Genomic DNA, 26,558 nt, shown 5'->3' on the forward strand with positions numbered 1-26,558 from the left:
CAGGGCGTGGGGCTGGGAGAAAAGCCGGCGTCTGCCGCCTTGAGCATCAGGGTTCCATTATCTGAGAATAATTTCAGGGACCACGGGTGCCTTGTTAGTGCAGACCAGGCAGAGGGCCCACTGCGGGATCCCCACCATCACACCCGGGCTTTTCTCTTGATCTGTTCTTTCCTATCAACGATCTCTGCCCGCGTCCAGCTGGGCCTTTTCTTCTGTTACTGGAAGAGGAGGGATCAGCGGTGTGGACACAGACACGCGTGACGTTTGTGGTCGAGAACACGGAACCAGGAGCTCTGGGGCGCTGCACACCTTGACAGTGGGGGGAGGGAAGTGGAGGCACACAGGTCATTAGGGCGACTCGGGGAGTGACCGCCAATGTGGGGAGTTCACTGTGTGTGTGGCTCTGGATCCCAAATCTGCTCACATGCGGTGGCTAAGAACTGGGAAGGAGACCTTAGCAATCTCCAACCAGCTGTTGTACAGAGAAGAAAGCCCAGTGGGTGTCCAGGCGCTTCAATACTGGTCCAGCTGGGACTCAGAACCGCCTTCTGGACCCCAGGTCCACTAGACCACTCTCTCAGAGCATCCATCCTGTCCTTGGTCGAACGGGATGGACGTCTTTCTTTTGTTCTCCAGGGTCACCTTTTCTCTTGTCGCTCTGAAGGGTTATGTCATTGCCTGTGACCCGTGCTGCTGCTCAGAGGTCCAGTGTGGGCCGTGCCCTGGATCTGGGGGAGGGAATGGGGGCGTCTTGTCATATGGTGAGGACCGCGGATTGGGGCACCTGACCGCCGGGGTTGGAGTCCCAGTCTGTCGTTGCAGGGCAGGGGACGTGGATGTGTTATCGTGGCAGGGAGGCTAGCAGCATCCCTGCTCTGTAGTCGACCTGTGAGGCCACTGTGGGAGCAGCGCCTGACTGCAGGGTGGTGGTGCTGTTTCTTCACCCTCTAGCCGTGGCCTTGGGCTACCTAAAAGGTTATAGAATTTAACCCCCCACGTAGCTGAGAAAGGAACCCACTTGTGACATTATCCGGTCCTTGGTAAAGGCTCTAGGTCCCTTGTCCCCGCCTCCTGTGGTGCTCATCCTGCCTGTGGCCTGCCTTGTCTCCTGGGCCTGCAGGGCACGCCCGCCCCACTCCCGGCTGGGCTGGGTGGTGGTCTCTACTCTCACGAGTCCTTCTCTTGGTTTCCAGAGCCTGTCATGGAGGGTTGCCGAGACGTTTTACCAGAGGCTGCTTAGGGATGTGGTGACGAGTGTCTCCACTGGGCCCTTGTTCCACACCTGCCGGGGCTCAGCCCTACTGACCGGTGGTTACCTGACACGCCCTGGTACAGGGGAGAGCGGCTAGCAGAGCTCGCCATTTTCCTCTCCCCGTCGCCTTAGCATAAATGCTATCTCATGGAGGCTTTGCAGAGACGGTGCTTTTTGAACTCGGCTGTTGAAAGCATGTGGACCAGGCTGCTGCACGCATACACCATACGCAACACGCGCTGTCTTTTCCCTTCCTCCCCCTGTGCTAATTGGGTTCCGTTTCTAGAATACGAATGGCCCAATCTTGCGGTGGGGTTGGCTGGCCGTCTCGGAGCTCCGAACGGAAGTGCCAGCTTGCACGACACACCACCGCCGTCCTCTGGGCACAGACTTTCCCGTGGTTTGGCTGTGGGGGGTCAGGGCTGTCCTGCACATGGTGGAGGGTCTTTTGTTTCAGGTGGCGTGTTTTTCTGGTTGTCTTTTTCCTACTGCGGGGACTTGGAGAGGCCGGACATTAGGGGCTGGGGCCGGCATGCTCAGGGTCTCAGAGAGGAAGGTGTCCCCTTCACCTTGTGGAACACCGTTCTGGGTGGGTCCGCCCACCGGCCTCAGCGGTGACACAGGCCACGTCGTCTGCCTTCAGCGAGGGCAGCCGTGGGCAGCAGTAACTCGAGGCTGCCCGTAGGCCCAGCTTCTTTCTTCCTCCTACCAGGAGGCCAGGCATGCAGCTCAGGGAAGGTTGAAGTGTGTGTGGGGAGGGGGTGGACTGTGGTGGGGGAGGGGAGGAAGGAGGAACAACTGTAAAAAATGTTAATTTATTAATCACTGAATATACAGCAGTTCATCTGAAATGCTGTTGCCATGCCAACACCCTGGGAGTTTATTTTCTTAATCCCAGAGAGGGCTCTCAGCCCCTGCCCCCTGCTGTGTCATTTGAATTTGCTGCTGCCTCCGTGGTGTCTGTTTTAAGGAGTGGGGGTCGAGGGGGTGGGGGTGGGGGCTGGGCCGCGCCACCAAAGCAGTCATATGCAAAGCAGTCAGAGGCCTTTCTCCGTGCGACTTAGTAAAAATGACACAAATTAATATACTCTACTTAAACCAGACCAAGATTAATGGTTCTCTTTCAGTGCAGCTTAGCCCAACTGTCACTCGACAGGCGTTTGTCGGACAAAATCAACACTAATCAACATTTATTCGTCTCTTGCCCTTGGGTCTGAGGAGCGCGCGCGGCGGGGCCGTCGGCGGCAGGGCTCGCCACGCTTTTCGCCCTCCATCCAGCCGCGCCATACATCACCCTTCCTGCGGGCGCCTCTCCGCGGACGGGTCCACACGCTCGGCTATCAGGGAACATTAGGGGCATGATAGATTTTCTGTTTTAATTTACATCTATTATATCACAACGTAGCGGATTTTGATTCAGTGGAGACCGGTCTCCTAGAGCCAGCCAGGCTCCTTGGGAGGCTTCCTGCATTAACCGAAGAGGGTTGGTTAGGATGGCGCCCGGATGGACTCCCTTCTCTGGGCCCCTTCTCCCTCTCTCTTTCTCTCTCTCTTTCTCTCTCTCTCCCTCTCCCCCCTTCTCCCCTCACCGCCAGGCCTGCTCAGTACAGACACGTTGGTGCCGTATTCACCAGCACAGCTCAATCTCTTTGGACTTGGCTCCTGCATGGGGTCACGTGAGGCTGGCCAGGTTCCTCCCTCACTCTCTGATTGGACTTTGATCGGCCAACAGTGGGAGCCGAGCGTCCCCTCTCTGTCCCTGGCCGGGAAATGGGCCTTGACAAATCTGGTGGCCGAGAGTCCCTGGGGACCCCTCCCAGGCTTTAGTCCTAGCTTCCCGCATCGCCCCCCCCCCCCCCACCATTAACCCTCTGTTTTCCTTTTGATCTCAGTTACAGTTAGATGTTATGTTTACTGAAACACAGGTCTATCTACAGGCTCAGAGGGAAAAGAAAGAAAACAAAGTTGGCTGGGCTGACCGAGGAGGAGGAGGGAATTAAAGGGCTCACTGAAGGCCTGAGTCTGACAAGACCATTTCGTTCTGCATGACCAGAAAGGCGTCTCAGCCTAGCCTGGGACAAGGGCCACGGGTCCTGCCCGCTGCTGACCCGTGGGACACGTGTACCTCTTGTTTCCTTGGAGACTGCCTGATGAAGCTGACTTCTAATTTTTCTCCCTTTCTCCTCCTTTCTTTCACCAGAGATGTTGTTAAATGTTTATTGGAGGACACAGGATTATTCCTCTTGCCTTCTAGTGAGACTGCAGTGTTCTGTGACTGCTCAGGCCTCATCCAGCCTGGGACATCTGGTCACCTGTTAGCTGGCCGCAGTGAAGACCTGAGAGGGGACGGAGATCTACCCACTCTGATTCTTTCACCCTGTGGGATGTTGCACATGGACACCATGGCTTTGTCACATGCCTAGAGAGACTATCCTCCAAGTGGCTATAACCCTAGATTCCCCGGTCACTTACATGGCCTGAGCTCCCACCCACCCACACACACACACACACACACACACACAAAGCTGTCGATTTTACACTGTAGTCAGTTCTTCTGTGGCCAGAAGGTAGGGCAGCTACGGCCAGCGGGGAGTGTGGTCTGCGTGCCGCTGCCCGAGTGCAGGGTGAGTCAGGAGGACACTGTAGGACTTCCAGTTTGGTTTCTTGTTACCCCGCAGTCAGGTCAGGGGTGCTTTAGTATAAGGTTGCACTGAGAATGTGGCTCAGTTTGAGAAACCAGACTCCACCGAGGGGAGGGCCCAGTTCCTTGAGCTTGGGAAACTGACCTTGTTAATTTTAACGAGGGGAATGATTCCCGGGTGGGGGCTGAGAAGACGATGAAATACCAAGGAGGTTATCACTAGGGAGGCTCTCACGGAACTCAGCGGAGTCGTGGCAATGTTTGCTGGGCTTGCTCTGATCCCGTGGAAGACGGAGGAGGGAGTCACAAGCCCTGGATGACAGGACGAGGCCGGGGGCAGAGCAGAGCTCCGTCTGGTCTCTGCGACGGGGTTGCGAGGAAACTTCTGAGGGAAAGTTGGGCCTCAGTAAATCTGAAAGAGAAAAGAATTACCACGATTGTTGTCTGGGCCTTGCCTGAGAGCAAGGGAGCTGGGCTCAAAGGGGCTGGGACAGGGGACAGGAAGTCACAGGCTCCTGAGGGACCTGCCTGCTGGGGTTCTACCTTCCCTGGGACAGTGGACATCTGCCTTTTTGTCACCAGAAGGGCAGGAGGTCACTGAGGGAGCCCTGTTGTGGGCAGCTGTGGATTTGAACCCGAGGTTGACGGCTGTGACCCTGCCGTTGAGGAGCTGACTGGTCGTGACCAGGAGGTTGGGGCGGCCTGCCTGCAGTTAGGGGAGGCTTGCCAGGTTCCGTGAGCCCAGAACGAAACCTCACCCTTCACAGTGTGTGACCTGCTGACGCTATCCTCGTCCGCCTTACCGTTGCTCCTGGGAACAAGGTCTTTCCACCAGTGACTCCCTCAGAGGTGCGGGCTCACCCCACAGCTCCCTTGCCCGATCTTGAGCCTGCCGACTTGGGGTCTCTCCCAGCAGTGGCGTGTCCTTGCCCGCAGGAAAAGACTCTGGGGTCCAGACAACAGTGTCCTTTTGGATGAGATGGGGCCATTGTGCTCTAGGCCCCCTGGTGGGTAGGGTGCACCGCTGGTACCTACACGCCACCCCAAAGCCCCACCCCGCTCTCAGAAAGCTGTGGACGGCAGTGCAGGGCACCGTTGCCGCTGCAGTTGCTGTGAGTGTGGATGCCGGGAAGTGCTGGTTGCCAAGCAGCGGGAAGGGACATGATCCTGCTGCCTAGCAACAGCAGCAGCGTGGTCACTGCTCCGGTTCTGTGCCTCTTCCTGTTTGTTGTGCTGGCGATAGAGAGGCTGTCTTAGGTCGCCGTCTGCCCAAGCCATGAGCCGTGGCAAGGTGCAGGGAGCCTGGTGCTGGCACACACGTGCTTGGGTTCAATGGCGCCCCTGGCTGCGGAGGCTGAGCCTGGTTTGTGCATAGCCTCCCCTGGTCTCCCCTGTGAGGTTACCATGCACGGGTGGACCTCCATTGGCTGCTTAGCCAAAGAGGCATTGAAAGTGCCAGGATTCCCCGGGCGCTGCCTCGACCGAGCCCGGCAGCCTTTGCTCTGCGTGTCTGACGTCACATGAAACCGTCCCTGTTCTGATTGACCTGCGGCGGGCGCCCATCCTGTGAAAGGCGCCAGGGCAGAGCCGGACCATGCAGTGTTCTGGGGTCTGAGCAACATGGGGGGAGGGAGAAAGGCAGGCCTCCCTGCTGACTGGCCCCTCCCCCAGCTCTGACCAGCACCTCTACCCAGGACACGTGACGGTGAGGTCACCTGGTGACTGACTGCAGGTGCTAGACGCTTGCTTGGCGGAGGCCTTGTGGGTCGCAACGCCAGCCTTGGCTCTTGTGTGTGTGGAGCCTGAGAAATCTTTGGAGCTGGTATTTAAGAAGGGAGGACAAATGACAGGGTGTGTGCTCGCCCCCCACACCGCCCCCCGCTGGGGGAGTGGGCGCCTGTTCCTTCCTGTCTATAGGAGTCAAAAGGTACCCAAAGGCCTCAGTCCCTCTTGCTCCCACTGCGGGCCAGCTTGGGGCTCTGCGCAGGCCGCTGCCCACCCAACCCTTGGGGTCCTTGTTCTGCAGCATGGCAGCGTCGGCCCCACAGAGTAGGCTTGGAGGTTCAGAAGGCTCGTGCTGGTCAGCCCCTGTGACATGCGGCCAGCGACCTCCCTCCCAGTGGTCACAGCGCAGGACAGCAGGAGCAGCAGCACACGGCCGGCCTCTTCAGTGCGAACACCATCTTGGCTCTGTCTTCAGTCTTAGCCTTCCAGGCAAGACCCCTGCCTTCTCCACTGAGGTCGCGGGGGCAGAACTGCCCTGCTCTGGGTGCTGGGGGCCTGGGGAGTATTAGTGTATTTTTAGGAGTTTCTTATGTAATCCTGCCAGAATCCGTGAGGGTGGTTTCACCCGGTTCGTAAACGGGACAGTTCTCCGGAACAGGTAGGTTATTTGGGATCTAGAGACCACTGATCCCAAGAAAGATCAAAATCCCAGGCCCTGATGGGGTTGGTGCCGCCCCTGGCAAAGCCAGAGGGGGTGGGGAGTGTGGACCTGTACAGCGGCCCCGGAAGGTTCTAGGAGCTGACAGGCTTGAAGGGTAGCCTCCCATGTGGCCAGGGCAGCCTGACCTCCTCCTCAGAGGAAGGGGAGTCTATGTTAGGAATTACTGGCTTTGACTGCCCCAGGCCACCACTGCCCCTGGCCCAGCACAGGCAGTGGGCACGCTGTGAGGACCCTTCAGGAGGGACAGTATGTCTGATTCTCACTGGTCACTTGTGTCTTGCAGCAAACACAGGCAGGGCTGCTGGGCAGACAGCAGCGGTAGTCTGACCTCTGTCGAAGGAGGGACTCCGTCTCTTAGCACCTTCTAGAGGGCCTGCTAGCGCTCACGTAGAACCTCTCCAGGATGCCAGCATCCTCCTTCGTTTCCGGGTCTCGGGCAGGGGGAGACCACCCCTGAAGGCCTCCATCCGGGGCCTGGGAGCAGAAACTGCTGGGTGGTGTGGTTCTAAGATTCCATGCCACCTGTTCCCTCGGCTGTGCCCTCCCCGAGCTGCCGCTATCGCATTTCGTGGCCCCATGCCACCGCTGACTCCTGATGCTCATCTTAGCCTCTTGCTCGGGCGTTGGGGGCAGGGAGGAAGGCAAGAGGAGAGCCGTGGTGGGGTCCACTCACCCATCTATCTGTTGGTGACGGGGCCCAGCGGCTCCCACTGAGGCATTCGGAAACTAGCTTAGCTCTTGGCCAGCGAGCAGCGGGTCCTCCCTTCCACTAGAACAGGCAACACCTCCCACTCGGCTGCCCCTGGAGATGACCCATCTTGTGGGGTGGTGCCCACGGTCCACCTGGCTCTCTCACCGGAGGCAGCTGTGGTGCCACCCAGCCCAGCCGCGCTGCGGGCTCCCTCCGCTCACCCCTGGGTGAGCACCTGTGCCAGAGGAGCCAGGGTAGCAGGCTGGGGGCAGCTTCATATCCAGGTGTCTTCCCGCAGATTTCAGGAATTCCAGTGTCACTCCTGGTTCCTCTAAGTCCAAGAACGTTGGGAAGAAGGAGAGCTTATCATGTGCCAGCTCAGTTCCGCCACATGGTGTGAGCTCCGGGATTTGCGTCCTTTCCACAGCAGATGTCACACACTGTGCCGGGTTCTGCGTGGTCCCGGGGCTCTTGGATTTAGCGACCACCCTTCCTTTAAGGAAGTCACAACCCTTGGTACATTTTAAGCCTTTGATCCTCACAGATACCCCTGGAAAACTGAGGTCCATTACCTAACGTGCCTCGAGTACACAACAGGCATGCTGCTTTTTGGCTGTTCCTTCTCTCTTTCTCTCCCCCTTCTTATTTTGTTAGAAGGTGTTTGACATCCAGGTTGGTGGGCTGCAGTGTCCCACATCCTGTGATCAGCCTTATCCATAGTGTGTGCACGGCTGTGGGGCTCTTTTCCAGTGGTTTCTCTGCCACCATGTCTCCGAGACGCATGCAAGAGAGGTGAGCAGCGACCGCCCCCTTCAGACTCGGGGACCGAGCAGCGGTCTGTCCCGCCTCGCACGGACAGAGCCCCAGTGAGTGGCAATGTCGGCCACGGGGGTGAGACTGTCCGTGAGAAATGGAGCTCAAAGTCGACCCAGACCCTTGGCAGGGCAGTCACCCTCAGTTGGGTCTCAGACAAGGGCGCTCAGGACGTGCGTGCATTGTCACGTGCAGAACCACCAGTGTCTCTGCTTGGTTAGGAGACAAAGGCCTTCAGGGGCGCCATTGAGATGCGTGGAGGGTGGTTGCTCTGGTCTGGTGGAGTCCTGCTGGGGAGGAGGTGTTCCGTATGTCCCGTCGTAGATTGGATTAGGTATGTCCATCGCAGGGAACACAGTTTGTTCACATCAGCAGGGACGGAACGGGCACGTCACTGGCCAGAGAACAGTAGACAATGTGAGTGAGATGAGAAAGGAGATGTCAGAAAACCTCCCACCCTCAGAGAGCTCGCAGTCTAGACGTGCAGACAGGACACACACCCCCGCTGTCCTCTGCTGGGGCGGGCCACAGGGGGACATTGTGGGACCGCACGTTGCTTACGTAGCCGTCTCAGACTTCAGGACCGGGCGGTGGGCTCCAGCTGAAGGAGGGGGCGCCTTGTCTGTCCTAGGTCAAGTGTGGACGCAGCTGATGGACATGCGTCATAAACCGGAGGCCCGGGAGAAAGCTACACTCTGGGGCGTAGGTGTAGCTCACTGGGGGCCTCCTGGGCGTTCATCCTGCATTAGTTTTGTTATTAGAGGCCCAGCCAGACATAGTTGGGGGGTGTGCGACGCTCCAGGCTGGTTTAACCTTGACGAGACAGCCATCTCAACAAGGGTGACGTTCCCCATCCATCTTCATCTGCTGGGCACGCGGTAATATGCTAATGCAGCCAGGATGGGCGCAGGGAGCAGGAAATGGGGCGTGGCAGATGCTCTGGGGACCTTGGCAGGGCGGTGCCACTCCAGGTCCAGAGTTCCTGCAAGGGGCAGAGCGTGGCCACCGTGGCATCCAGGTACGCCCCCTCACAGAAATGGGAGGGCAGTGGGCAGAGGTGTGCCCTCTAGGATGGGGTGAAAAATCTGGGTGAAGAGTGAAGGGCTTGGTCTCCTATATTCTCTGCGACTCGCCTTTGGGCCCGTCCACTGAAGACGCACTCACTCCATGATGAGGCGCACGACTGCGCTTTTGTGAGTACGGGGCGCGGCCTCCCACTTTGTGGCGCATCAGCTCCTGTGTCAGTCGCTGGTCACTTTGCAGCCCCCTGCTTTCCAGCCGTTAAATGAGCTCGTCCCCTTTTCAGGAGTTCCAGTTTGTTGGGCCTGTGCTGCGTAGGCGACATCTGTACCTTCTCCCGTGTCCTCCCCAGTGATTCTGCATGTCTGAATTGAATGACATTCTTACCAACGTCCTACAGAGGGGCGCGACTGTAGCCTAGACGTCCCAGACAAGATTTGGGAGCCTCAAGTCAGTCCAAGATCACGTAGCTGTGAGGGGCATGGTTAGGGTTCAAGAGCGTGTCCACCCAGCACCACGGCCCCTGCGTGAAGCTCTCACGTGGGATGGCGCCTGCGTGGGTGCAGGACAGGCTAACGGGCGGGGATGGTGCCTGCATGGGCTAATGTGGGCGGGTAGGCTGGGCTCACTCACTCCTCTTCCCCTTTAGGGGTCCTGTCGCCATGCAGACCCCTAAACAGAGCTTATGCAGACTGAGGCCCAGCCCCGCCCCACTCGAGGGCCCCAGACGCCGCTGAGCCTTCCGGTCAACAGTTCACAGGTCCGTCCCTGACACCCTGAGCTTCTCCGTGGAGTGCTTATTTTGGCTTGTGCTCCCACAGGGGGTGGGGAAGGAAAGCCGGCCAGTCGCTCTCCCATTTTCCTCAATGAGATGAAAGCCATGGAGAGGTTTTTTTTTGTCTTTACAAGTGAATCAATCCCGCGGGAATCGCAGTAAAATTTCAATCTACTGGTGGACCCATGTCTAGGTCCTCCCCACTCACTGGGCTTCTTCTCACACGGCCCGTGTCCGACCACGCAGAGAAAATAAATAAGCAGGTGACAACAGGGCACGATTGCTTGTTAGCATCTCTGGGCCAGTCCGTCCGTGGAGCCGTGGGCACATGGGGCTGATCCCAGATGGTGACAGAAGCCAGCCACCTTCTTCCCTGAGATGCCGGTCCTCAGCCACCAAGGCATTTAGGAAACTGAGCATGGGACGTCCTGAATCTAAAATTATTGTTAGCCCTCTGTCCCCCCCTCCCACACACACATAGTTTGTTTTTTCCCGTGGAGATGGAGGAAGTCAGAAGCTGAATAGAGAAAATAAAATACCCTTAAAAAATTTTCAAGTAAGATGCTGAGGACCATAAACTCCCCGAGATCACCTGGGCGCTAGAACGAAAGCTCCATCTTGGCCTTGACGTCTGTCCTGTCATTTATGAAGCCAGGTCTGGACTTGGGGTGTGCACACTGTTATCAAAGAGTTCCTAACAGAGGCCTGCGCCTTCCGGGGTGTCGCGGGGTCATGGTGACGGGCCAGGGGAGTCTGAGGGCTGCCCACCTGGCAGGTCTGTCTCTCTGCTGCTCCTCCTCACTCTAGTCTTGGAGTTCATGTACAGTCAGTCTTCCTCTTAATAAAGCTGTTTTTCAGATCTGACTTTGGACCAGGGACTGCTTTTTCTCCAGACGTAACAGCTGTTAAACATGGTGCGTTGGGCACCGCATCGATCTCTTTGTTTAGTTTTGAGTTTTTTAATAAGAGCAGAGACATAGGGGGTGGGAGGGCTCTGCTCTATCGACCCCCCCCCCCCCCCCCGCACTGCGGGCATCAACTCTGCTTTTGGAAATAAGGCCTCTGGTCTCCAAAGGCCTCTGGGGTCCCTAGGTCACTTGCCCTTGAGGACGAAAACCCATTGTCCCCTAATAACCAGCACAGGGTCCCCCCCTCCTTCTGCCAACAGAGAATTGTGGAGCTCACGGTGTCAGCCTGCAGAGGCCAGACCTCTTGGCCCCTGGCTGTCCTGGGGTGGGGGGGGGAGGCATTTTGTCCCCTTGCTCTCTGGTCCCTTTGCCACTGTCTCTGTCCCCAGTGCACAGGGCAGCATTAAGTCCCCGCAGGGGAAAAAAAGTTCACAAAAGAAATGAATTATGCATATGGAATTCATTTCCTTGGTGAATAGGGAATCTGAACAAACTCCCTGGCTGTTTGATTTTAAGGCGGAGGGGAGGGCTAACCAGTGTGGGGGGTGGGGAGAGGTGATCAAAAAGAATTGGGAACAAGAGGTGGGGGCAGAAGGGGAACCATGGTGGAAGCACTCGGGCAAAGTATGTGAAATAGTTCCTGGCCATTGCTCTCGCCAGCACCGCCGCAGGGACACGCAGACTCGTGGCGGTGAGCATGCACTTGTGTCCGCAGAGGCATTGGGGGTGGTGGTAAGGTTGTCCTGGGAGAAGGGACGCCCTCATTGTGACAGGGCGATTGGTGTCGGGCACTCCACTGGGCTGGGAAGTGTCCTGAGAAGCTGCTGGGACAGTTCTGAAGTTTCCCAGCCTTGAAGAGCTTTTCTTGCCTCTCTGGGGCTCCCTGGGGCAGCATGGAGGGGGAGTGGGTCAGGAGCACGTGGTGGGCAAAAGCGTCTATCAGCACGCAGAGACACAAAAGCATTCCGGGGTGCTCCTCTCCTCACCCGTTTCCTTCAGGCCCTTTATAACAATCAACCTGGTTTCTGGCCAACTCAGCCGCAGGAGCGGCGTTGCTGCCTCGCTGGTCTGGTCAGGTCAGCTGATCGCCAGTGGCTACACAAATTGAGGTGCTGACCTGAAGGTGTTTCAGTTTCCCACGTGGCTGCCTCTCTGGCTGCTGGATGCCCATGTGCACCTCTGGGCAGGACATGTGGCCCCATGGACATACTCACGCCAGGTGTCCCCCATCGGTCCTTGCTTGTGATTGATGGGAGGAGTGCTTGGGGACCCTCGGTCTCAGGGGAGATAGACGGAGAGACAGATGTTGGGGAGCGTTCCCCGCCTGCTGGGAAGAGAGGAGTTGTTTTGATCGTCCTGGGGGCCTTGGATCCCATTTCAGGGTTGACTGGATCGGGCAGGTCTGACCCGGCTGAGTTTATTCTCTAAGAGCCACGCTTGTTGCACAGCAAATGCCTCCTTTTCCTTGTTTTGGGGGGTTGAGGATGTGCATTGTCACCACATGGTATTGTCTGGGCTGCTCACCATGGAGATGTTGGTTACGGTGTGTCCAGTGGGTGTGTGTTTTCCATCCATGGGTCCCAGGAAGGTGCGGGGTGCCCACAGCTGTCCTCCCAGTGGGGCGGGGCAGGGAGGTGAATCCACCCCAACCTCAACCCCTGCCTTTCTGTGTTGTGGATTTTATTGGTTTGACTTTAGGGGTAAGAGTCGGCTTCACAGCCGTGTTTGAAAGCCAGCCGTGCCGAGAGGAGATGGATGCCTTGTGTGAAATATTTGCTTGTTTACGAAAGTTTCACGGTCCCTCTGCTCTGGGCACAACATGATGCACTTCAGACTTCATGGCATTGAGCACTGATGGCTGAACACAAGGCCAGCGGGCGTGGAGGTGCCGGGGAGGGCCAGGAGAGAAGGGAGGAGAGGGCAGGCGGGCATGCTACCCCGGAGCCCAAGGAAGCAGGTCATCATGAAGAGTACCTACGGTCTGTGCGGGAGCTGCGGGGTCAGGAAATGTCACTCACCTTCCCGACCTTCTCACCACCCTGGGTGACCAAGCTGACCTCCCTCACCCCACCCCACCCCACCCCCAGGAGTGGTCTTTCATGGAGGTGACGAGCTTGCCTTCTTAGGTGAGCAAGCCTCACGTGCCCACCAAGTCATGACAGTTGTGAAACCCATTCTCCAGTGCCGGCCCAAGCCATTCTGTAGCCGGTATATCTGGTGCCACCGAGTGGTTTTCAGCCCCGGCTCCACCCGAAAGGCACCAGTGACTGGGCTTTTCCTGGAACAGGGACGTCGGAACCCCAGGCCCGGTGCTGAGCTGACTGCCTCCTTCTAGCCTGCCACTCGGGGCGCAGTGCTCCCGTCCTGGGCTGGAGGATCCTGTCCTGGGGAACTCTGAAAGGGAGACTAGAGGAGGCAGCCTGGGGGTCAGAGGGTTCATCCCTGGAGCAGGGCTCGAAGGGCTTCTCCTGACTTGGCGAGTGCTGCTCTGAGGCTGTAGCTGCTTCTTACAACACCTTTCCCGCTTTGGGTCCGAGGCTCATTTTCCACGTCCTTCCCTCCAGGCAAGGACACTTCAGAACCGTGGTGGCGGCTTCTTGAGACCCTTCCCAGCTGCCCGGCTCTGTGGAAAGGGACACTTTTACAGTGTCCACTTGTATGTAGCAGGGAGGTTGTGGCCCTACTTTAGAGAGGGGGACAGCAAGGCCCAGCAAGACTGAATAATCGTGCCAACAGTGGAGGTGGGACCTGCCTGTCTCAGTCTCAAGCCACAAGCTACCCCCCCTCCCCCTACCGTCACCGCCTCTCAGGACAGCGTGGGTGCTCTGCTGCCCCCTCCCAGTGGGGACGGCTGTCAGGAGAAGCCAGCCTGGGCAGGGGAGGCAGGGGAGGAAGATGTGCAGAGGTGCAGGGTGGCCGGAACGGGACTGTTACGAGGAGCGAGCGTGTGGTCCAGCCGCCCTTCCTTCGGGGCCATCGTCGTGCTGAGTGCTCCCCTCTCCTATCAGAACCTGGCCAGCCTGGGTGGCGTGGCCTCTGCGGTCACGGTGGACGCCTGGGCCCACTCAGGTGGCCCCGTGTGGCCACGTGTCACACAGGCTCTCAGACCCGGTTCCGTCCTCTCTCGGAGTCCCGGTCCGCCTCACCCCTCCCTGCCGCCTTCCCTGAACAGAACGTTCTAAACTCATGTTTTCTCGCTTAAAACGAAATTAGTCCTTTAAATGTAAAGCACTTCTAAAAGCACTTTTGTTCATGGGCAGCCTTCCTTCAGGGGCCGTAACTCTTAGTTTGGGGCGTTGACTCCCGTATTTTCACGCCTTCCTTGGGGAGGAAGGTGTTAGCTTTGCTCTGAGGAGGAGACAGAGGCCTTGTCCCTACTGGACGTAGCCAGAATGTCTTGGGGCCTCTCTAGGCCTGAAACCCAGGGTGTGTGGGACAGATTGTCACAGTCCCTGCTTTGTGACACCCCAAATCTGGTCTGTTGCCAGTTTGTGTAACAAGCAGGCAGTTTCCTGACATCAGTTGGTCCTCCCTGTGGCTCCGAGTCATGGCCCCCTGGCCTCCTCGGTCCTGGCCACTCAGGTCGGGGTAAGGAGCCCCCACATCCTCACCACCCTGCAGCAAGTGTGCTGATTAGTTTTCCTCGTACCCGGCCTGTGCCGAGGGTGCAGCGGGGGATACTTGAACTCACGCAGCTCAGGATGACTTTGCCATCGGCCTGTTTTGGGTTTGAACTTGTCACTGATCCAGCCTTCCCACATCTTCCTTCCAATGCTAATTAGCACACATACGACAGCTTTCTTTTCCCTTCTCATAATAATATGGCCAGCTTTGGGAGGTGGGAGGTGGTCTTGGGAAGCCTTGTTTATTCAGAAGTTCATGGCCAAATAAAACAGTGTTTGGCTTTAAAGTATGGGCTCTGGATCACAACATCCTCTCCGAAGAAGGCTGAACCGAGTGGGAGGTTTCTGGGAGGGGTGTAGACGGAGCTCCCAGCTCTGTGGAGATCAGCCCCGGGCTCACGAGGTGACCGGCCAACCATGGGGAGCCAGCCCTGTGTGGAGACAGGGAAGCTGGCCTCGTTCTGGATAACCTCAGGGAAGAGAGGCATCCCCTCTGCCCCTGCAGAGGTAGGACAATCTCTGCTCAGAGAGAAGGCCCTGACGTGGGTGGATCACAGCAGGGCTCTCCTTTGGCATTGTGCACCAAAGGGGCAGCATCCAGGTCTGTCCTGGGCAGGGAACCCCGCAGACAGCTGGGAGGGGAGCAGGCCTTGCCCCTGCCCGTGAGCACGCTCGCGCAGGGCTTTGTTTCGGGACCAGTGCAGGCCACTGCATCCTCTTTGTCAGCCTGCTCGGTCCCCCATGCCGGGAAGAGGACAGCGTGGACAGGGCCAGAGTCCCAGTCCCTTCCTGCCATCTCCGTCTCCTCGTCTCCTCCTTCTCCCGGTGCTCCCTGTGGTGTCAGGAGCCCCTGAGCCCCAGGCTCCGGGCGGTGGGGGCGTGGAGCTGCTCAGGAACGTCGGCGGCCGTGGAGCTCGAGGCTGGAGGAGGCAGGAAGGAACCGCCAAGCCCTGCCCGGCCTCCCAGCGCCTCCTCCCGGACAGAGGACGAGGAGTTTGGTTTGCGCCAGCACTCACCTGGTGGTAAATGAAATTTGTATGTTAAAACGGGCCCTTTAATTGTGTTTTCTCCCCCCTCCCCCATGCACACCCCCTCCTCACCCTCACCCCACACTCTGCCGCGTGGCAGGGGGCGGGGCCTGCGATCTGTCGGTTCCCGTCGTGCGGGCCGGGAAAGGTCTCTACCTGGCTCATGCTGTCCCCTTTGCTTAGGCTGTCACCGCTGACAGTCCTCATGTTTATTTCATCGCGCAAGGCGGCTGTCTGGTTTCCCTACCCTCCGATGTCATTAACACACAGAGAGCGGGCCCCGCAGTGTTGAGCCCTAATGAATTCCACTGTGGCTGCCCTGCTCCCCACCTCGTTACCAAAGCCCGAGGTGTCAAATTAAACCCGGGCCAGTGAAAAAGAGCGCCTTCTCGCCAGGAGAAGCGGGAGCGGGGGGCCCGCAGTTCACGGAAACAGCCCTCCAGAAGCCCAGAAGGAGAGCGGGGGGCCAAAGACCACCATAAGGGCGCCTTCCTGTGACCCAGCACACCTTGGCCAAGGTGACCTCCCAGGCTGTCCACGGGATCCGGCGGCCTGTCCCCCTTGTGGGGGACTCCGCACCTCGGCCTAGCTGGGTGAGGCTTCCTGCTTTTTCTCATTGCCGGGGGATTCATCCGCATGCTTCATCCAGATTGGGCTCCTTGCAGAGCAGACTGGGCAGCGTGTGAGAACAGGGAGTGCTTATGCAGAAGAGAGAGTGTGTGCGTGTGCGCGCGTGTGTGTGTGAAGGAAAAGTGGAGGCCAAGTATGAGCTCCTGCTCTAATCAGAGGCAAACATCATGCTTCAAATGTTGGAAAGAGAAAGTCATCACACACATGGATACACCCCGGGGAGCTGCTTCCCTCCCCCCACCCCGGTTTAGGGATTGGGGGGTAGTGACTTACCTCCTCTCTCCTGTATATAACAACATACCATTTGCAAAGCACTTTTGCAGGTTATCGGCATTTTGTCTTTGGAGAACTTAGTTCAAAGCAACTGTGACTAGGGTTTTACCATGTTACAGATGGACACGTGGCGGGGGGGGGGGGGACAGTAGAGACCTTCACACACTTGTTTTAGATCACAGGCAGGGCTGGACCCTGAGAGGACAGGGTCACATTTCAGGTCCTGAATTTTCAAGAATTCTTTTGTGGGTTTTTTTTTTTCCTTATACCACTAAACTTCCTAGGTTAACTCAAAGGCAGGAGGAGGTGGGGGATGCAGACACTTGTTAAATTTAAAAACTGAAGTAACTATACGTACAGTATGATGGACAGACCTTCCGTACAGCCTTTGATGCCCTGTGACAAGTGAGGCCACCTGCCAGCACCCCAGTGAGGAGACAGGTGTCTCCCATCACCTAGAGAGCTAGCTCACTTTGCCCTTTCTGCTCTGGTGACCCCCTGACCACCACTCTGTCATTTGTCATCGCGGATGGTCTCTGCCAGCTCCCACCCTTTATGGGTATTGCAGTCACGCAGGGTGTATACTTTGGTGCCCAGCTGTTGCTGATCACCGTGTGTCTGAGATTTTTTCCATGTGTTCACACCAGTCGTCCCTTCCTTCCTGTCCATTGTCGGAACGTACCACAGTGTATCTGCTCCATTGGGCTTTTTATTTAAGAAAAAACAGTCTTTTGAAAATAATCTGATGTTTATGACATTTTTTTTTAACCGTTTTGGAGCACGTGGTGGTCAGCTTGCCTGGCTCCCTGGGTTCAGTGGCCCGGGTGAACAAAGGCGTGACGGCCTTTTCCAGAAAGCCCGGCCCGCACATCGGAACTTGAGGCGGCTCGGGGTTTCCTTGCCCTTCGGCTTAGGGTTCATTCTGTGGTCTGGTGCACTCTGCTCTCAGGACAACGCAACAGCATTTCTCTCTTCTTTGGCGTTTTGTCGCTCAGCGTTGGCTACGCGATTTTAAAATTGTGCTCCCCCTTCTCTCAACGTTCAGGTGGAACCTAAGTTTTGAGAAATTGTCACCATTTTCTTTCCAATCAGTAGAGTCAACTCAAGGATACCACACGTTGGAACTAGACATCTCAGGCTGATGTTCTGTAAACACAGTGGGTGGGGAAGTGTCTAGCTGCCATAGACTCGTTTCATAGGTGAGGACAGCCGGGAAGACTTTGTCAGGCTGTTGTGCAAACTTGGAATAGCAAGAACACTCAGGCTCTTTGACAGGAAGTCCAGTGCATGCACCTTGAACCAGCCAGGCAAGGTGTGTGTGTGTGTGTGTGTGTGTGTCTTTGTGCGCACAGGTGTGTGCATGTTCATGTGGATTTGTGTGTTCCTGTGTGATTGTGTGTCTTTGTGTGTGTGAATCTGTCTTCATGTATATTTGCGTTTGCGTGTGCATTGATGTGTTTCGTGTGCACAGGGACTGGCCTCTTGTATTGCCTGGTGTCTTGGTAGCTGGTTAGAGCCAACATCACGGCAAGCCATCAGCTGTGGCTGCCTTTGAGTCCGTGGACATACGGAACAAGATGTAGCCAAGTCCTCATCACAGCCCGCCCCACGTGGACTGCTGAGGGTCATACACAGATGGGCCGCCCTTCACCGGCAGGTACAAGAGGACTTAGTGTGGTGTATTCCTAAATATTTTAGAAGGGGTATTTGTTAGGAGAGTCAAAATAAAACACTCTCATTATCTGACTAATTGACCAAAGAGTGGGCTTAATATGATGAATAACTCGTAGGTTCTGCTGATCCCGGGCTTCCTCGGTGGTGAGAAGCGTCACATATCTGTTAGCCTCACTCATATATTAGCAACGAAAGAGGTGACTCCAGCCAGGTCACCAGTCATGGGAGGACGTGGCAGTCAAAGCAGTTTCATCCTGATGCCATCTCCCTGATCGTCGACTAGTACGTAGCAAGTAGATGACAGTTCAGAAGGCACCTGCTTAGTGGGTGTGTTGGAGACTTTGGTCCGCGCTGTGGTTGCCCAGGTCTCCTAGTGACTCTAACCGGTATTTTGCAGAGTCAGAAAATTTAATTACAGGATCCGTCTCATTGAAGCCGCTGCAGGTCAACAGACTGGCCATGCGAATGGGCAGTTTCACTTCCCTGAAACCAAATGATGAAAAATACTTCCTCCTAGCGCTCCAAGACCAAGTAGGATCCCAGACCCACGTCGGGGCCGCCCTTCACCCAATCCCTGCATCTCGGATAAATCACGACGAGGGAACTGTCTAGAATTTGGCTGAAATGTGGCATGTGTTCGATGCTGCTGGAGGATTCGCTGTGTCAGTGTGAGGTTGAGTGATGGATACTGCAGATATGAAGAGAAAGCCCCTCTCCATGCGGCGCGGGACGTGTAAAAGTCACACACGGTACTGAAGCGCACAGGAAGTCCGTGTGTTGTGACTAATTGTGGGCGAGGCTCGTGCGTGGTGGTTCTGCCGCTGGTGCCCTCACGCTGTGCGGACAGCGCTCTGTCGTGTTATCCAGTAAACCATCTATTGCGTGTTTCACATGACATATTATTCTTAAACTATACCAAGCATAGATGGTGGATCCTTTTTTTTTTTTAATCCATGGGTGACCCAAGTGTGAGCATGTGGGTGGGTTGACGATGGATTATATGTTTGACAACAAGCCTGTGTTAAAAACATACAAAAGAAACATCCTACTTGGGGTATTTGATGAAAGCAGTGCTATTACGACAATGTTTTCTAGCCCGAGTGACTGCTCTGCTGGGTGATAACAGAGTGAGACAAGGCAGCGTGTCGGCGGTGGTGTCCATGGGGCAGGAGATAACGAGAACACGGTTGGGATAGGAAAACGGTTTGACTCCGAGGCAGACTTCTGAAACGCCATCGAGGAACATCAGAGTGGGACACGTAACGTCAGTGACTGGGGTGGTTCTGCACGCTCGGGTTAAACATCTCAGGACGTAGCTTGTGTCCTGTACTGGTGTCTACGTAGAGGGTCGGGACATCTGCCGTCTGTCATGGTGGGGAGATAGCTATCCCTCCGGGAGGCGGTAATAATATCATCATGATGTATTAAAACTGAATTAAGTGAAGCAATGAGATCAAAATAACAGGAAATGCTTATGCAGCATGTTAAGTGAGATTTACTTGAACAGTAGAAATAAAACAGTCATCTCACACGGGTGGCATATTTCATGAGGCCTGCGTGGCCAGGGCAGGACCCAGGCACACACACCATGCAGGATGCTGACCCTCGCCGACCCCGGGCTCTGCACGTCGGATGTGGGGCGCTTGCATCACACCTTCCCACTCACGTCAGGTGGTCTGAGCGCACATCACACCTTCCCACTCACGTCAGGTGGTCTGAGCGCACCTGTTGCCGAGGGGAGGCACGCTTCGGCTTGGACAGGCGGCCCAGGAGAGAGGAACTCTGTCCTTTGAGAGTTAAGTTTGCCATCTCAGTGGCTCTTGTCTGCTTGCTGTGGTCGACGAGGCTCTGCTGATGGCGGAGGGGAAGCCCTCACAGCCTGCGTGCTGTGTGGGACGGAGGGTGATGGACAGACAGCCCCGGACTCAGACAGACCTCTGGTGTCCCTGGAGCTCCGTGACCCGCCACCCCTCCTTCCCGTGGCTTTGGGGATGGCCTCCCACTGGGCACACGCAGAGACGGCGCCCTCGGTGTCGTGGCTGCTGGTGTCTGTGTCCCGCATCAGGTGGATTCTGGGGGAGAAGGGTGGGTGGTGGCAGTTGGCGGGACCTGACGTAATTCGAAGGTGGGTCGCCCTCCATCTTAACCACACATGACACTCAGATGTTGTGATTATTTGCTAAAGAACAAACAAGAGAAAAAAGGAGGAACCCAAACAAGGAGAACTGGGAAATGACAGGACGAAGACACAGAACAGTCCAGCCTGGCAGCCACTCTGACCTGCAGCTGGGATCCTATGCTTACCGGTTCCCAAACGCCGGGCAAGCGGGTGCCCACGTCTGTCCAAGTCCTCAGCCGGGCGGCAGGATCGGCTGGTTGGAAACGGGGTTTGATCTGTGGTCCTCGGCATTTCTGGGAGCCTCAGTCCCTGCCTCTCTAAGAATGACCAGAGTAAATACTGATGGTCACTGGAGAGGAAATGCTGGCGGTCTGCTGGTGCAGGTGACCACAGGGACAGTGCTCAGCCTCCCAACCATGTGGCCACAGCATTGTCCTGGATCACAGCTGGGTGTCCCCGAGGGCATCCGACAGTGCAGACGCCTCCACAGCGCGGAACCGCACTGGTTCCGCAAGCCCAGCTCCAGAACCGATCTGCATGGGCAGTCGAGCCCTGTGACCTCGGACAGGTGAATTTCCCTCTGCAACCTCGGTTACTGATCAGTAACATGGGGGGTGTAATAGGTTCCTTATAATAATAATAGCTAATGCCTATTGAGTGCTGTTATAATCAGTTGTCTTATGTTATTTACACTCGCTGGGACCCTTCATGGTGGATGCTCCGTTTTTGCTCGTTTTCTGGCTGAGGGACAAAGTGCCCCATGCTCTTAGGGAACGGACCAGGGTTTGACCTGGGACAGATTTTAGACCCTGTCACTTGCCCCTACGTCACGTGGCCTCACCGATTTGGGGAAGACGGTTGGCATACCACCCATATCATTCACGCTGCATGGAGGGGGCTGCTAGGGAGGGTGGGTCCTAGCGCCCCCCGCTGTCCTTGCCTATGGACAGTGACGGGGGACAGAGAGAAAATGTTTCCTCTCCCCAAATGGTTAGAAATTAGGTGTTTGATCTCTGGCTGTAGGGGCCGTGTCCTGAGGGTGTGCCCAGACTTGCCCGCAGGGGCCTAGCCTCTCAGCTGGGGAGGGGGAGGGAGAGGGTCCCGCAGAAAGGCCATTGGCACCAGGCACACCTCGTACCCCAGCAGGGCCAGGTGCTGGTGTCCCCAGCTCCTGTACGGTGGAACACGCATGCCTGGCACCTCTGTCCTCAGGGTCCAGGCCCCCGCCCTTTATGGAAATGCTGACGTCTCTGAGAACAGCCGCTGTGGCTTGTACCCGCCGCGACCCCAAGCTCCTTTCACGGTGGCGGACAGGGGCTTCATTTCCTAAGACGATTTGCAGCACCCTGTGGGGTCCTGTGAGTGAGATGGGACGTTGGACTTTGTACCCAGGAAGCCACAGATGGTCTGGGAAGAACGTTCTCTTGTTGAGGGACAGCACACCCCCTCGTCCCCTGTTCTGGGAGGATGGGGGGGGGGCACTTGGCTGGTTGGAAATACGCGTCCAGCCTCGAATGTGGGGGGAGACAAGCAGAGAGCCAGGATGACAGAGGTGGCCACAGAGTCCCACCGGTGTGGAACTGTCTCAAGAGGACCCCTGTGTCTCAGTGTCCCTGCCGGTTTTCCTGAGCGGGGTCCAGGCTCCCTGATGGGCTGGTGCCACAGTCTGTCCACTGGTTCCCTGTCCCTCGTGCTGAGCTGCAACCAGGCTGTTGTCTGTACCGGACCCGCGGCTGTTGAGGAGGGTGGGGGTGTCACACGCTGTCTCGAGAACTGTGTCCCCATGGAAATGAGAAGGGGTGGGAGATCATGTTTTACAGGGTCTGTGAGGGCGAGGACCAGGTCCCCTGAGAGCGCGAGACAGTCCTGTAGAAAGTAACGCTTCCACCAGCGGGGGGGACAGACAGCCCCTAGCTGGGTGTCCGAGGGGCTACGGTCGGGGCCTGAAAGGCCTGTCTGGGCTCTGAGCTCTGGGAGGAGTGGTGGGGACGTTGCTGGCTGGGACGTGCTGGGGCCTGGTGCTTCGAGGAGCAGCCGCTGCCTGAAGGCCGAGGCTCCTCAGCTCGGGGAGGGAAGACGCCGCCCCTGCATGGAGGGCAGGCAAAGGGTCTAGTCCCCTCCTGGGCCAGCGCATGGGGCCTCTGCTGTGTCGTGAATCCCTTCTTGGCTGACCTGTTGCTCCGTGTCCCCCACTGGCTGCACACAGCCAGACCCGGGTGTGGGCAGCATGCACAGAGGAAGGGGTGGTGTGGGCCGAGGCCCCACTGGCGGCTTAGGGTGTCGGCCACCTGCACTGCTGCGGGTGGTCACACTTTGCCGGCCATTCCGCTCCTCAGAGCACGCCCGGGTTGGCTTTTCTTCAGTGTGTTATCTTCGTTCTCATGGCAACACAGACTGTGGTCCATGTCATTAATGCGTCAGCTATTGGTGTGACTCATTCCTGTTCTGGGGTTAAGTTCCCCCTCCTCACACCTGTAGCCTCTCACCTGTGGAGCCAGCGCCCCGGTTCCCTGCTCTGTGCTCCTACCAGGGGAGGGCGGCCAGGTGGTTGTCACATGAGACGCTGTGTGTCCTTAGCCCACTCACCTTGTTCACGTGCACACAGGCGGGAAGTGGCCAGAGGAGAGCTTCCATTTTCCTGTGCCTGCCCAGCGCCTGGCCCTCGGCAGACGACGTGTTCTCGGTCACTGAGCCCGGGCCACCACCCTCTCCCCATTTACTTCCTCGGCGTCCCTGGGCTCGTGGAGGAAGGGGGGCCAGCGTTCAGAGTACCTGTGGGCGATATGGCAGACGCCCCTCTCTCCTGCGGGTCTCTCAGGGTCAGGCAGGATGGAGTGTGTCCAGCGGTCACTGAATGAGGTCTGCTCGTCCACAGCCAGAGCCCTGAGCCGCGTCCTCAGTGTGGTCCAGGGACCCCCGCTACTGTGCCCAGGAGCCAGGGTCCCATGTTGTCTTTGCATTTCAGATTTGATTTGAATGTGTGCGTAAGCGTTACCGCCTCGTGGGGGTGAGGGTGGGGGGTAAAAAAAGGGCACCAGCTCTCATCACTTCCTCCCACACTTGACGGAGGAGACTCCTTATGCCTCCTCAGCCTGTGTTTGGAGCTCCCAGCCTGACAAGATACTGGGCCGTCTAGGGGACATGGTGTAGGCAAAGTCCCAGGACGCTCTCGGCATACTCAGCCCCTGGGAAGCCTAGGGCACCCTGTGCGCTGCTGCCTGGGCCAGGACCGTCCTGAGCGCTCCCAGTCGGTCCTGATGGTCTGCTCTCATGCATGGAGCGGTTCCCAACAAGCCTGGAGCTCCCAGGCTCATTGTAGGGCTCAGGCCGGTGCCCTGCGAGCCCCCTGGGTCACGGCCTCATTGCCCGCCTGGTGGCAGTGGGCACCTGTGTTCCATGCCTGAGCCACGTGCGTCTTTCACACAATTGCCTGGAGTGTTTGGCTGCTCCATCATGGCAATCACCCTTTTCTCCATTGTCACCTCCTTGTGACATGACGCTTTGTCACTGTCACACACGCCCGAGAACGTGCGTGCGCAGGACGGCTCTGTTTTGGTGGCGGGGTTAGCGTGCGGGGCTTTGGTTGGGGGCACCGTTTCTTCCTCCAGCATTAGGAGTGTCTCCCCGGGCCCGCTCCTGTTGTGTTACCGGAAGAGTGACATCTCTCAAACACAGTGTTTTCAGCTGGACTGTGATGCAGTGGGCGTGCGGGGTGCTGACACTAGTGCCTCTGGGGATGGCGGTGCTGCCCACCTGCGACTGGCTCGCACACATTTCCCCGGAGGCCACCGCCTCGTGCGTGCATCAGCCCCATGGACGGCTTACGCAAGACACAAAGTATTTATGGTTTTCTTGTGAGTCTGTTGTCTGAGATCTGGTCAGAGCAGAGGGTATCCTCGCGGGGCATCTCCCCCGTGGTCCAGCGTCACAGTCCGTGACTGCCCCCCTAAACGTGGGGCTGGTTCCGCGTGCCAAGCTTGGGGCAGCGGCCCGTAGCTGGCCCGGGATCCGGGCTTTGAAAGAAACGATGCTGCTCGTCATAGACACACGGTGCGTTCTTTTAGCGCTAGAGCGATGCCATAGGTACTTACACCTCAGGAGAAGGCCGCACTTGTCTGTCGTGGCAGTGACAGCACCAGTGATCGTTAGACACCTTCCTGAGCACTCCTCCATGTTTGCTGTGTACGATATCCGATCCGTCACTGTCCTGTGCAAATAATTACCTTAGCGCAGGGTGGGAGCTGGCACCTGAAGTCAAGTGGCGACTGCCAGGTGAGTTCGGGGTGAACCCCCGGCCTCCTTCCACGTGTGGTGCTGACTCACCAGGTGATGTGGAAATCAGTCACTCCTCCCGGGAGCCGGTGCTGAGGCAAGTTAGAGTCGGAGGTCCTGCGTGGGGGCATTCAGCCCCGGCATGGGGGCGGCTGCTGGTTTTCTTAGGGGCTTTCCGTCTCCTCGTTCGAGACAAGTAAACCCTGGACGAGCAGAAGGCCCGCACCATCAGTCCAAGCTGAGCGGCCCTTGTGCGTGTGGCGAGTATGTTGAATTGCTTGATGTGAACCCATGTGACCGAGGACAGGGCTGCGTGTCTGAGGGAGGGGCACAGATGTCCCCCCTGAAGTGATAGGCGGAGCTCATGGCGTTGGGGAAGTGGTTTCTCTCCTCATATCATCACGATCTGATGTTAACCAGCCGGGGGACCTTGTCCGGGAGCCCTGAGTGCTTAAGGCTCTGTGTCTTTCTGTGAGAAGGGGAGCTTTGTTAGGAGGTGGCTGTCCCTCCGGTCAGGTAACAGGTGGCCACAGTGCCTGCATTGGTCACGGTACCTGGCAGTGCAGTGTGTTAGGGCCAGAGCTGGGCGCCATCCTGAGAGACGGGTCCTGGCCTCCGGTTCTGGTGTTCCGTGATGGTGCCCGTGGGGACTCTGTGTTGTCGGGTCTTAGAAGCAAGACCTTTGGTCACGGGGTGGGGGGCGGAGGGGATACTGGGAGCCCCGCTCATGGAGTTCAGCCCTGCGATGGAGTCTGTGAACAGTTCAGTCCCGAGCTCCTCGTCCAGATATTATTGCCAGGGAGCCGGGGGAGACTCAGCGTAAACCCTGGGAAGGTGGGACTTCACGTGTAGGGAGGTCCCAGAAGTGTCGTGTCTCAAGGACATTCAGCAGCCGTACAGTGGAGGCACGAGAGTCTCAGTCTCAGGCACCTCCTGGGGGTTGGGGGGTGCTGCCCAAGGCCAAGTGGGCTTGAGGCTGTGGGGTGGGGTGGGGCCCCAGGCACAGTTCACTGTTCCCAGGAAGGACTCACTCCCGAGGGACGTCCCCCGCCCGCCACGCTCCTGGGGACACGTCTGACCTCGTGGCTCCCTCCGGGGGCTCCTGCAGCCGTCCTGCGGCAGCTCAGCCCTCCGTGTCAGGAGCTTCAGAAGCCAGCGGGGGGGGGGGGGGGGGAGGCCGCATTCGTGTCTGCAGCCAGTGGACACACCGTGAATGCAGAAGGCGGGCTCAGGTCTGTTATTATCATTATTCTTGCTCGAGGCTGTTGTGTATAAATATGCCCAGGGTCTCAGAGATGCAGTGATGTATTTAGCTAATGCTGATGTTGTTATAATGTACTCGTGTGTTCGTCCCTCAGATTAGTCTGGGAAAGAAAAATGAAGTCAGGACGGCTGCTCTGGGGAACCTCATCCCAGATTCTGGCTGATGGCGCAGACATCCGGGGCCCTTGTCTCTGCCCTCCTGGTGACAGTAGTGTCCCTAGATGTGGTCAGAGGGCACCAGTGACTAATGCTTGGGAGGAGGGGAGGGGTGGGAATGGGCTGGATTTTCAAGTGGGGAGGGTTTTCAGACATGAAGTCTCTGACATCTGTCCTCATGCCCGAAAGTCACAATAAATAAGTGACTACGTGTCACTGAGTTCTGCGGATGCGCTGAGGTCTTTATTAAGTCATCTCATTTAATCTTCCCAGAACCCTTGAAAGGAAGACCTTGGTCTCACCTTTCTCAGACGAATACCCTAAGATTCAGAGGTTTTGGGGGGGTGGGGGTGGGGACCAGTCGTTGTCACACAGTTGGTCGTGGAAAGAGCTTGGACTGGAATGGATTTGCTTTTAAGCATGGAGCTACGCCCTTTCTTAGGGCCCAAGCTCACCTGCACTTGCAACGGTTCTTTCCCACACCGGTTCCTGTTCTGAAAACGTCCTCAGGCTCCGTCCCCGGGCTCCCCAGAAGGACACTGTTTCTCAAGGCCGTCTGGGGACAAAAGCCACGTCCACCGGAACCTGTGACCCCGCGACCTTCCTTTTCCCTCTGACCTCATCCTGTGTGTGGTGGTTGGTTCCCGGCTTCACACGGCAATGAGCTAAGTGCAAAGCCAGTGGTCGAGCGGGGTCCTTGCCTGGTGGACGTTTACGGTCTGAATAATAAATATTGGCAGAGCGATAACTCCGGCGCTGATGGGACCACAGAGTGCAGAGAAGCAGAGGGCAGGGAGGCCGAGATGGGAGCCCCGGACACAGCCTGGAGCCGTGTCGCAGACCCTCTGGGCCACCGCTTCAGCCCAGAGACGTTGTGTGGACGAGGCCTCTGTCAGAATTTGATAAGCAGTTTTTTAGTTAAGCCCAGGAGACCTTTGGCAATCAAGAATTTTACCTTCTTAGTTTCGACTCTT

The 26,558-nt window shown here is 57.2% G+C and overlaps 1 protein-coding gene and 1 long non-coding RNA gene across 3 annotated transcripts in view; one reads left to right on the top strand and one right to left on the bottom strand.

The window, feature by feature from the left end:
- PBX1 (PBX homeobox 1) overlaps positions 1-26,558 on the top strand; it is a 236,199-nt gene that overhangs the window by 59,027 nt on the left and 150,614 nt on the right. The window lies entirely within an intron of this gene.
- On the bottom strand, positions 4,061-4,944 carry LOC136393388 (uncharacterized). The gene is made up of 2 exons (XR_010749087.1): positions 4,697-4,944; positions 4,061-4,305 (listed from the first exon to the last, which is right to left on the bottom strand). It is a non-coding gene; the product is annotated as an uncharacterized lncRNA (long non-coding RNA).

This window comes from Saccopteryx leptura, chromosome 2, assembly GCF_036850995.1.
Source record: "Saccopteryx leptura isolate mSacLep1 chromosome 2, mSacLep1_pri_phased_curated, whole genome shotgun sequence".
NCBI classification, from domain to species: domain Eukaryota; kingdom Metazoa; phylum Chordata; class Mammalia; order Chiroptera; family Emballonuridae; genus Saccopteryx; species Saccopteryx leptura.